This window comes from Salarias fasciatus, chromosome 20, assembly GCF_902148845.1.
Source record: "Salarias fasciatus chromosome 20, fSalaFa1.1, whole genome shotgun sequence".
Taxonomy (NCBI): domain Eukaryota; kingdom Metazoa; phylum Chordata; class Actinopteri; order Blenniiformes; family Blenniidae; genus Salarias; species Salarias fasciatus.
In genome coordinates this window covers 22,878,768-22,891,302 of record NC_043764.1, presented here as the reverse complement: position 1 = coordinate 22,891,302, position 12,535 = coordinate 22,878,768, and the positions used below count along the sequence as shown (strand labels likewise).

Genomic DNA, 12,535 nt, shown 5'->3' with positions numbered 1-12,535 from the left:
TTCCGTGCAGCAGCAGAAGATCTGACTTTTACACTAACCGGATATGACAACCAGCATATGCAACACTTAGATGTGTAAATACTAACAGCTGTATTCTGGGTCCCCGATGTGTGGATCTGTGGGTAATACATGTGTGTGTGTATGTGTGTGAGGGAGGGAGGGAGAAGCCTCTCAGATACTGATTTTTGCAGATGGGACGTTCTAGAAAAAGAGGCGCCCGCCTCCTACAGACTGACACCCTGAAACTGGAAGGAATAGAAATAGAGAAGAGCACACAGAGAAAGGAGAGCCGAACACGCGAGAGGTTGCTCAAGAGAGAAAACACAGAACTTTTATCTGTTAACCTTGAGCTCAATCTCTATCTGGGCTGAATTAATTCCTTGTACACAAACCTCCAAAGCGGAATCAGCAATTCAGGCCTTTAATGAAAACACATTTTGCTGAATACTGTATGCTTTTCTTTATTAGAATGCAGTCCTGTTAAAAATTCCAGCATCTACAAAGTGAGAGACTGCGTTTTATAGTTAAAAGGTTACTGAAAGCTCACATCCACAAAGCACCCAGTGGAAGAGCACCCGATGATTTTAAAACAAGTGAAATGGAGTTGTCATGATTAATAGCTACTCCGGTTCCTTTTTCAAAAGTCGATTCAGCTTCTCGTCTTTCTCTCACTGGAGTTCATTGTTTCCCTCAGTCCACTCCGTAGGAATCTGCGAGAGGCCAGCAGGAATCCTGTTCAAGTACATTTATGAGTGTCAGACACATTTTTAGTGCAGGGGCCAATCTTAGGTTTTTCCTTGTACAGAGTATACATAGTTAAAACATCTATATTTTCCTAAAACCAAACAATTACTGCAGAAAATGACTCCACCTTTGACATAAAGCCAAATTTATTGAAACCATCATGGTGCAAAATGCATGAAATGTAGAAAAAACCTCTAAAGCTGTTGCATTATGGACGTTTTTTACAAGCCCACCCTGACAGCATGACGTAGAGACTAGTTTGACAGCACTGAGCTCGCTAACTTTCCTGCAGCTACACAAATAAGTCAGTCTCAGTGCTGTGGTGTGTTGTGTCTACAAAAAAAAAAAAGTATTAAAAAAAACGATGTTTTGTTTGAAATTATTTAAATTAGCTTGGTGGCCTGGTGGGCCAAATTTGGAGCCATTTGTGGGCCGATTTTGGCCCACAGGCCTTATGTTTGACACCCTTGCTTTAAGGAACTTCCCCAATTTGACATTTTACTTACTGGACCAGCAGCACTTCTTCGAGTGTTTGGTGGAGTTAGCCCATTTACCTGTTGGCTGAACTTCCTGCTGGGGCTGTCGATGTATAAAACTTGTCTCCGTGTTGCATTTCGTTGTCTTGTTCAGTCTTATTTTGTTACGTGTGCACGTGCGAGTGCATGCAGACTGAGATGTGGATTGAGCCTTTTGAAGTCTGGGCTTTTGGAGAGGCACTCTGCGCTGCTCGGTGTTTAAAGGCCGCGTTTAGCCACAAAAGGGATGAATTAATGCAGTCGTGATCAATGAAGACACACACACACACACACACACACGCACACACACACACTCAAATGCATGCCTGGAACAAAAATTTTGCAGTTTAATTTATTCCCCTGAGAAAATGAGTTCAATGGCTAAACACATGAGCATGTGCATGTGTATCTGTGTGTGTGTGTGTGTGTGTGTGTGTGTGTGTGTGTGTGTGTACTTTCTCATCAAAAGTGTCTCTCGAGCATCTGAAAGTGGATTAAGTGTAACCAAAAGTGCCCCTCAACACACACACACACACACACAGAGAGAGAGAGAGAGAGAGAGAGAGAGAGAGAGAGAGAGAGAGAGAGAGAGAGAGAGAGAGAGAGAGAGAGAGAGAGAGAGAGAGAGAGAGAGAGAGAGAGAGAGATTATGTTGGTTGGTTAAAGCAGCATCGGCTCACAGCCCTGAAGGGGAATACTTTTTAAGTCATGGATCGGTTGTGTGTGTTCTCAGGGGAAAACCGCCCAGCTGAGCGTGTTGTTCCTCTTTGCCCCCCCCCCCCCCCCCCCCCCCCCCCCCCCCAAGTCACAAACACATGTATAAAATACACGCTCGTGCACTGAAACGTACAACCATCCGCTTCCTGGCTGCCCTCCTGTGAGCATTACAGCCTCCTTTTAGCATGATCTCAAACTTCTGAGACACGAGCGACATCCCCACCTCTCCCCGTACTCCTGTCTGATCACACACGGCTGCCAAGCGTTCGCGCCGCACTCTGATAAGTGTGTGCGTGTAGCGGTGCTGGGAGAGACTGTTTAATTCAGTGGTTTTATGTTTGGCACGTGAGCCATGTGCGACACGGCCGTGTCTGCCTGGCATAGCAATTTTTTCTGCACCACAAACTTTTCACATGAAGTCTATTTTCCCCAACCGGCATGCATGAGTGGAGCCTAAAATCAGTTGTTGTTGTTGTTGTTGTTGTTGTTGTTGTTGTTGACTTCCGAGTTTTCGCTGAAGAGAAGATTTATAGTCCCGTTTTAGATAGGAGAAAAAAAACATACGTACAAACGTTTGTAAAAAGTCTTTCAATGTTACATTGACATGTCTTTAACAGTGGCAAATGGATGGAGTGAAGTCTAACGCTCAGCAGCCTGGCACTTTTAAATATGACCTATTTTAGTTTGAGTAGTGTGTGCGTGCGTGCGTGCGTGCGTGCGTGCGTGCGTGCGTGTGTGTGTGTGTCAGTGAAATGGTTTTTCAACAAACGTAATAGAGACAGTGTGATTGATGGCCAGGAGTGCCGTCCCCGTAGTGGTGGCTGGTTTTAATTTGCACAGTTGTCGCGCTGTAGCGAGCGAGATAAAAGCCGACAAAATAAGCCATCGCCGAGGAAAAATGAAGGGAATATCTCTGTAATAATGTGTAAATGTGCTTAGGCCATATTAGCATTGTCTGGAAAGCCATTACGTCTCTAAAGTAGCACTCGACAGAAAAAATCTGAAAAATCCAAAACGCATAACCTGGCATGGTTAATTTCCAGGGACAGGAACTGCCACCAGGAGCAGAAACATGTTTTTAATAAAACTAGAATGGGGGGAAAAAGCAGGAAACTGCAGCAGATTACATCACGGGTGTGATGTTGCATCAGTTCGAAATATCTGAATAATAAAACCGCATATTTACAAACGCGGCAGCATATGTAACGCTAATTTAATTTAATTCGCTTTCGCGCTACCAAGTGCACGCTCCCTGAAAGTAAGACTATTCCCTGAAGGTACAGGCACTTACAGTTCAACAATAATTAGTTTGGTTTCAACATGAATATTTATGAGTTTTTAATGGCCGTACTATAATGAATAGTAACTTTCTTCTCACACTTGAAAATTATATACAATTACTTAACACTTTTACGGAGGTTGAGAAGCCTCCCCTTCGTATCGACCTGCGCATGATTTGTCTCAGCCAAATACTAATTTTTGGTTGAATTGGATGCAATTAAATTATGTTATAACTGTTCTTAGAATAAATTAGACAGCTCTTTTAGTCTGTATTAATATTTTACACAGTTGTATCATTGGATGTCTGTGTGGGGCAACTGTAGGCTGTTGTTTTAATGAAACCACACACACACACACACGCACACACACACACATAAAATACGCTATAAACATGGACAATAGTGGATACACAGACATTCATATGGACGGACAATGAAGCTGGATTGCTGTTACAGTGACTCTACTGGAAAGCTAAATACCAGTCCGACTTTGAAGTTGACTGTGAAAGTTTCAGCCTATTTCCTTCCCACTGAAATATGTCAGCAGCTATGGATCGCCATCAGGTGGTTTATAGACGTCTGTGGTCCAGAGAGGATGAATCACGCTGACTTATGTGGCCCCTGACTTTTCGTTCAGCGCAAATGACAGGATGAGGGTTTTTTTCTAGAAGCATTATGTCTCTATTACAGATTGCCGGTGAAAGTGATTTCAGTTCTCCGCTGAATTATTCTCAGTTTTCTGAACTTTGTTCTTCTGCAGCGCTGCTGTCAAACGTACCACCCATGAGCTAAACCCCGACTCACCAGAGGGTCACAGCAGGCCCGCGGCATCAACTTGCCTCAGCTGAAATGACAAAGAAAGAAAGAAAGAAATTGGTGGACATGCGGGACTGGATCAAACGAAAGACCCTGCAATCAAAGAGTCGCCCACCGTACCACCTGAGACACGGCGGCCCACATGTGCGCTGCTGAATAATACTGTACGTAGAGACGACGGCACCCGGCAGCGGTGTCAGACTCACTTCAGTTCAGGGACCACATGTCGCCTCGTTTCATTTTAACTGGGTCAGAGCAGCCAAAGCATAAATAACAGGTTTCAGTTCTAAGCTGAGTTTAGGAAAAGCTTGACATTTACTGAAAAAAAATAAGTGCAATTCAGGAACTTTTCATTCATGCATTTCATGCTAATGCTATTTCATTAGCAGCAAGGTAGCTTTTGCTGCATGAGTACTGGAATTGCCGCCATGTTGCTAATGAAGTAGCTTTAGCCTGAAAGACATGAATAAAAGCTGCACAAACTTGTGAGGCAGCCAGAGGCAATTATTGAGCTTATTGTGCTTATTTTTCCTTATAAATGCCATGCATTTCCTCTTAGGTTTTATTAAAAAGAAAGAAGATGTTCTCAGACTTACTTGCACTAAACAAAGCTAAGAATTGAAACTCGTTAAGGTTATATGTTTTTACTGCTTTTCCCCTGTAAAGATGAAATAAGACTGTAGCCTAGGTGGTCCCTGAACTGAAGTGATGTTGACACCACAGCCGGGTTGCCATCAGCAGCACAACATCGGCTTCTGTATCTCAGGTGGTCTGGGGGTGGGGGGCTACTCTTTAAAAGCAGGTTTTTTTGTTTCATTCCATTCCATTAGATGAAACACTGGACCTTCATTTTCCCATCGACGACTGAGAAGAACATTGCTTTGTTGCTGCATGCCTGTGATATTATTCATGAATATTTTGGAAACTTTGAAATCATGGAGGTACAGTTATTTCAGGACGGTGAGTCGATCCGCAGAACCGCTAACATGTCTGCAGACGGACGCTGATCTGCTACCAGAACAACAGACGTTTTTCATCAACAGCTGAGAAGCATCACAGCATTTTCACATTAAGTGTGATAATTGTAATGTCTCTATGTATTCTCTGATTGTTCCTGACTTTATGATTACAAAGCAGCCATCGGGGCATTTAAGGGTATCGCCCTCCCGCCTGCTGTCTTCCCATTTGACAAAATTACCTGCAGAGGGAAGAAAGTGCGCGACACAAAGACATGGAGCTCGGTACAACATGACGGCGTGATTGAAAGGAGATTGAGAGAGAGCCGGCTCGTGCTTTTGTTCATAAATATTTTTTCACAGTTAGTCTCCACTGAGAGAGAGAGATGCTATAACGTGTAAATGCAGCTCCATGTTTTATGCAATAGATTTGTATAATATATTAATGACCGTCTCACTTTTTCCCCTTGCTTTATGATGGAGTGCTCACCTTTCCATCGCTCCTTCGTCTGATACCATGTGGAGCTCTGATCTACTATTATGATTTTGGTTTCCAGCTTTCTTGGGATCAGTCCTTATCTCAGGCTGTGTGGTTAAGTACTGTATGTCTGAGAATTCGTAGAACACACAAACACACTCTTCCATTGTCTCAAAAGTGACTTAAATACACACACGCTCCAAAAAAAGTAACTATCTATCATTTAGGCTGCGGGATGTACGCATTGCTGTGTGTGTGTGTGTGTGTGTGTGTGTGTGTGTGTGTGTGTGTGTGTGTGTGTCCTGCCTTGGGCTATTCTGGTGTCAAGAAAGAACAAGCCTGCCAGACAGATATTGCATCATTCTGTGTAAGTTACAGTCACACACACAGACACAGACACAGACACACACACACGCACACGCGCTAAAGCACACACACACTTGTCAACGGGACTCTGTGGCCGCGCTCCCCGAGGATGCACTTACTGTGTAGGGCCTGCGCAGATCCACATCCAGCCTCCTAATGAGGGGACGGGAAGCAGGACAGACCGAGCAGGTGGGGAGGAAATGAAAGGTGAGGAGGGAGGGTTCTGACAGAGTCCGCTAACGCTTAGGAACTGATAATTCCAATTATTCTCTAATAAGGTGTCACTGTATATTCATATTAGGTGTGTGTGTCGAAGAGCGTCTTGGTGTCTTTGGTTTTCTGCATATCTACATAAATCTGGTGGATTTCATATGTGTCGGCATCTGGAAATGGGTTTCTGTCTCCGTCTCCCTCTCCGGGCAGATGTGATGAATTTTCATTAGAGTGTTTCCTTATTAAGCCAGTTTCTGGCTCCGTGCATGCCTGCAGTCTCACACACTCGAACACACAACTGTCTCCTTAGACACCCAAACACACACACACACACACACGAGATGAGAGCCTCTCTGTCAGCAGTGTGTGAATTAGTGCTCATAACAAGCCGGAAGAAGACCTCACACTGGGAAGATATATAACTATAACTCCAGCAACATTCTCCGCTTGAGCGCCTGTCTATCTGCGTCTGTATACGTGTGTGTTTTCACCGCGCTAATTCATTCACCCTCTTCCTCTTGTCTGTATCCTGTACTACACTTTATTTAATCAAGCACACTAATTCTGATAATTGGCCCGTCATCTGCTTCTCCGTTTCATCTCTCTCGCTCCTTCTCTCCTGTGTACGCCGTCATGTCCTCACAACTCTTTTATTCGTCCCACTTTCATGTTGCAGCATCCTGATCAGGCCGGGGACCGACCCCGGGCTCAATATGGGGCATGCTCCCGTCTGCTAAAGATCGTTTGGAATTATGGGACCAATTTCCGTTTATCGCCTTCACGTTCTTACCGGGAATGTGTTTGCTAGGTCAAAATGATATTAATGGCAATATGAAAGTGCTTTGAGCTGTTTCTAAAATATTCATTGTGCCATTTTCTCCCAATTACAGTTGGTGCAATTCTTACATAATGTTGTAAATCTAATGAAATTTTCCCAGAAGGATTGTACACTGTAAGCGCAGCAGATGCTTGTAGAAAAAAATATTGCTCGGGTCATGCTTTTTTTTTTTCTTTTTTTTCTTTTTTCTGCGTGTTAAGTCAAGAAATTTATGGGAGGTTTGATCAATATGGAGCGGGCAGCAGCTGTCATGTCTTGTTACACACGAACGAAGAGGCACACAACTATTTGCATGCGCCGAACATGCAGCAAGGTGAAATGGAAATTTGTGGTAATTGGCACTAATCGTATTAAAAGTGTAAAACTTAACGGTGTTGGTGGGATTCATTACTAATCTCAGGTCTTCCGGGACACAGAATATTTCCCTCTGCAATAAAGCAGGTGCGTGAGTGCTTTTTAAACGTGTTAGTTTAATTGTCTCATTCATGCGAGCACACTGGTACAATAGGATTAGTGCTTGTGGAGCGCAGGAATGGCAGATGCATCAATATCTTTCCTGCATTTCCATTAGTGAACCTCCTAAAACCTCGGGGGTTGCCAACATCACCAGTAACCCCTGATGTTCTCCTCCCTTCCCTGTCAGGAGTGCAGATGATTAAACATTTTGCTCCATGACGGGGAGAAGTAGAAAGACTTGTAAATAATGTGACGATGCTCGATGTTTATAATCCCTGTGGACCGACACACCTGCGTCCTCTGCTCTGGCAAAGTCACACGCTAAACTCTAATAAGGAAATTATTCAGTTTGGACGCATGCAGTCAAAAGTGCGTGGGACTGCAGAGCTGCAGGAAGTGTGTGTGTGTGTGTGTGTGTGTACATGTGTGTAAGTCAGGTGGTTGGTGCTTCGTGCTCACATGCAGCCTGACATGAGAGGACTGTCATGTCTCGTTCACACAGGCAGAAGTAACGCGAGGTCAGCCGCTTCCCCTCCGCTGCTCTCGCTTCCCCCCGGGCGCACGTTGGCACACTTGTTAAGAAATTTTTCTAAACAAACACACACACTCATCTTGGTGTTGTTTATCTTATTATGCCGTGGCTCCAGTGTCACCTCTTTACAAATCCACCGCAGCATCACTTAATCACACCGTGCGGATATCAGGATTTGTATCGTGCTGATGCTGATAATGACGATGTTGTTGATTTCCGAGCAGCGCCGTGCGGCGTCTGTCTGGCGGTTGACAAGGACGCACTAAGTCAACTAACCACTTGACTGACAACACGAAACGAATCGGCAGAAGAAGCTCCTCAGAGCAGTGGGTGAAAAATTTCCCCAACATGTACCTACCATTATTCTGGATTTTCTGAAATGGAGGTACATCAAAAGACAGATTTCACACAGATAGTCCTCCTGGTACACTGCTTTCAGGTACCATATCAGTCTATTTACATATTTCCATTAGCAGCAGAAATTAGATTTACAGATGAGAAACAGACGTTTTTCTGTCCTCTTTTTTTCAGAGAGTTGGACTGAGCATAGATTTAATAGGAGAGGCGGCTGAAGAGATGAGTGCCAGTAAATAGCATCTTTTTCTTAGAATAACCTTGACGCCAAGAACCTCTGAAATACTTCCCCTTCTGAGTTGATAAAAAGATTTTCTATTCCATTTGAATCGTTTTTGAGCCTTGCAGCAACCTAAACATAACACTTGTGAACAAGCACACAGACACCCACAGATGCAGAGTCTTGCACAAGCAATTTGATTCAAGGTGCCGAAGATAAAGTGCGAAGTCTCGGGTAGCTCTGTGCACCTTCACACCTGAGTGTGTGTCTGTGTGTGTGTCTCTCTCTGTGTGTTAATGAGAGTGCATTTCAAACAATGACGCAGAGCGTGCAGCAAAACAATGCAGAGTGGTTGGAACTATTCATTCGTTATTGCTGTGCAGAATTCCGGCACCATCTGTAAAACCAAAAAGTAAAATTAAAGACTTTAAATATTCAGGATCCATCCATCTCCAGACGGTCGTCAGTCCATCACAGGGCAAACGCACGATCACACACACTCACATTCACACCTGTGTGTTACTTATTAGTCCCAAAAACATGTTTTTGGACTGTGAATGGAAACTTGAGGAAATCCATGCATGCGGAACATGCGGACTGCTCACAGACACCATGCTGATAAGATTCCTCACCATTTCGCTTTGCATAGCTCAGCTTTGATTACTTTGTTTGGATGCATGATTAAAGCAATGAGTGGAACCTGCACAGTCAGACTGACTCATTTGGTTTCTAATATTCCTCCTCAAGAAATGCAAAATGTAGGAGTTCTGTTTCATTCTGTCCATAATATTCAAGGCAGCGCCATTTAAATAGAGTAGAATCTTCAAAAGAAAGATCCCTGATTCAACATAATACTCTTTATATCTGATAATATAACAAGAGCCTTTTAAAATTACCTTGAAAATCCAATTAAAGAAGCAGACTTCACCTTACTCAGTTCTTTCAACCATTACACTTCACTAATTGCATCATCTTATAGGTCAATTAAAGAAAGAAAACGTTGGGATATAATCACATGTTCATTTATGTCAACATAAGCTGCTCAGCGAGACAGCAAATTTAGCAATGTGGATTTGAGTCACAGTGGCACAATTAAACTCATAAGGTTAAATATATAAAACCAGCATGCACGGCGGTATTTTATGGCAATGATCTGAATCTGAGAGCAGAATAGCAATTCAGATCTATAAAATGCTGCCGTTTGTTCCTGTGAAAACTGAAACTAAAAAGAAACAAGTTAGATCTCCTGTTTATCACGTCAGACTAATACGGCCTTTTGTGATTTCTATTACAAAGTTATTAGATTGCTTTTGTCCTCAGGGCTTCAGAAGCAGTCACAATCTATCACGCTGAGCCTGGATGTTAAGTCACTGAAACATACCAGCAAGCTTTCAGGAGACTAAATCTGCAACAATATTCTGTCAGATATACATCAGAAACCTTATAAAGGAGGATTTATCACAATGTATTATACGAGGAACAAGCTGAGAAATAAATACTGATGGCATTTAACTGAACAATAGCAGGCTGACTTCATAGTTTGTGAAAGGGAATTATTTAAATCACCTTGTCAGCAGGTGACAGTTTCATCATAACCGAAGCAATCAAGTGAATCCGCCAAACAAACTCCACTCAGTCATGGTGTCTTTCGACGACGCTGACGCTGGGAAAGGCTGGTAGCTTTTGAACATCCATCCATCCGTCTGTCATCTAGATTGTGGGGAATGGAGTGTATCTGCGCTGACACCGAGCTATTAGCTGAGTTCGCCCCTGACGGGCTGTCAGTCAATCACGGGCGCACAAAGACAGACGATCGCACGGAGCCGCCGTCTAACTCAGCCTAAAACATCTCAACAAGCATGACTCTGGATTGCAGGCGGAACCTGAGATATTCACATGCAGTTTGACCACAGGAAAGGCCCAGACCCAGAATCAAACATGGAGGAAACCGTGCGAACCACGAAAACTTTCTTTCTTTGATTGAATTGTCAAACTATTCAGCTCCTGGTGCATTTTCAGTGATTCAAATGAGTGGTGGGATCCCTGAGGGGAGCTGGGATCTTGTTATTTCGTCTCTGATGATGCGCTACCTGCATCCGCCCGTCTTGGAGAGATTTCGGGACGTGTGCTGTGCGTTCTGGCTGCAGAGGAGGCTGCCCTGTCAGCCTGCCGTCATGCTCTCTCTGACTTTAGGGACAGCCTTTCATACCGTCATCAAACACTCTGAGTCACACAATGCTTCATCGCACAAAGCCTGTTAACACATAAGCACATACACCCACATGTGCATAAACACACATGCGCAAACGCACACGTAAGCCAACACTCGCAGACACACAGTTGTGAAGTTGTGAACTTGATAGGCACTCTCAGTCTGCCTCTGCAGTTCTGTGTTTTACACTTTGTTCTCATGTAGCTACACGATTTTCTCTATCCACCTTTTCACTTAGTCACCGCGCACTCTCCTCCTTTTGTTTCTTTGTTCCCTTTTTCTCTCACCTCTTTCCTCATCTTCCATCTTTTCCACCTCTTCCTGCTCTTCCCTTCTCTTCCCGTACCCTTCCATACCTCCTCCTACTCTCCGTCACCTTCAAGGCTCGTTCTAACTCGGTATTCTGCAGGTATGAAGCTTTTTAGACTGAAACAATGTGAACCAGCACAAAAGGATGACATGCATGTAAAATAAAGGACAGATTGTAAATTGCTGGCTTTCCCTAAGACCGAAAAAAAGAGGAATTTTATTGTTAGACTTTCTTTAAGAGACCATCCACTTCTCACGTTTGTGTTTGACACCAAGAGGAGAAAAGCAGAATTGTGCTCCAAGTTTCGACTTGAGTTTCATCTCTGTTGACTGTGGACAAACAAGAGGAAAGTTTGGTAAAGGTTGAAGGCTTAAAGTGATTTTGTAAATAGCCCCAGACGATTCAAAGGCTGTTTCATTGTGTGCGAGCCTGTCTGAGACGTCCCAAGCAGAAACACGAAGGTACTTTTTACAAACTTATCTCAGCAGAAGTATCTTTAAAGTTGGAAACAGTCTTGTAACGCCAGCGAACCCCAAAACTTTTGCCCAAGAGTCAGAATCTAGGGAAGCGTATTTACTGACCCTCATGCAGACACTTGACATTTGACAGTGGTAGTTGTGTTTCAGTGGTCACACGCTGCTCCCACAGGGATGGATGCTCTGGCTTCTCCACAGGCCTGCTCCACCTTCCCTGTCCCGCGCCCTGCTGTGGGAATGACTTACATAATCTACTAGAAAAACTAGGCCTTTTCAATCCACCACTAAATTCCCCCACCCAACCGCCGACCCAGCCCCTCCTGCTCTCAGTGGGGCATTACGCTCACACAAGGACGCACATATGGACGCACAAGTACACACCCTTCTGCTCCAACTCACATCGGCACACGTGACGCGTCTGCATCCACCGCTGCACTTGCGCAGACTCACGCTCGTCTATGCTCGCACGTAAGCATGCACAGTGTTTCCCGGCACACTGGATTAGGGGTACAGATTAGAGATTAGAGCTGGTGCTGGGATTACACTGCACTCTGCAGCCCCTCCTCCACCGCGGGCCAGAAGCACAGAACCTCTGGCCTCTCCATCCACCGCGATGATGCCACCAATAGAGAGACAGAGAGAGGAGGAAGAGACGATTTTCCGTCACCGATATTTATTCCTCATTCCCAAATTAGCTCCTTTTAAAACACTGTTCCCTTTAATGTTTTCCATTATGTTTCTAAGCCATCTTTACAGCAGCACTAGTTCTCTCTCTGGAGTCGCTCGTTTATCAAAGCTCCCTCTCCAATGTGCCGCTTCCTCGCATCAAATAATTTCCTAACTTGGCGAAAACACAGTCTTGTCTTGATGCATCCCTAAGCCCCACGGAGGCAGAAGACAAACTGTTTGCAGAAATCTTCGAGAAACAACAGAAATGAATTATCCAGCAGGAACGGGTTAAGTTAGATATTTCGGACCTTGAGGATGGATGACTGAAGCTTCCAGGGAATCTGTCTTCTACAGTAGATGGAGTGTTTAAAAGATGTGGGTGA

At 44.1% G+C, this 12,535-nt stretch overlaps 1 protein-coding gene across 1 annotated transcript in view; it reads left to right on the top strand.

The window, feature by feature from the left end:
* Positions 1-12,535, top strand: part of LOC115408633 (rho-related GTP-binding protein RhoA-D) — a 644,285-nt gene that overhangs the window by 590,486 nt on the left and 41,264 nt on the right. The window lies entirely within an intron of this gene.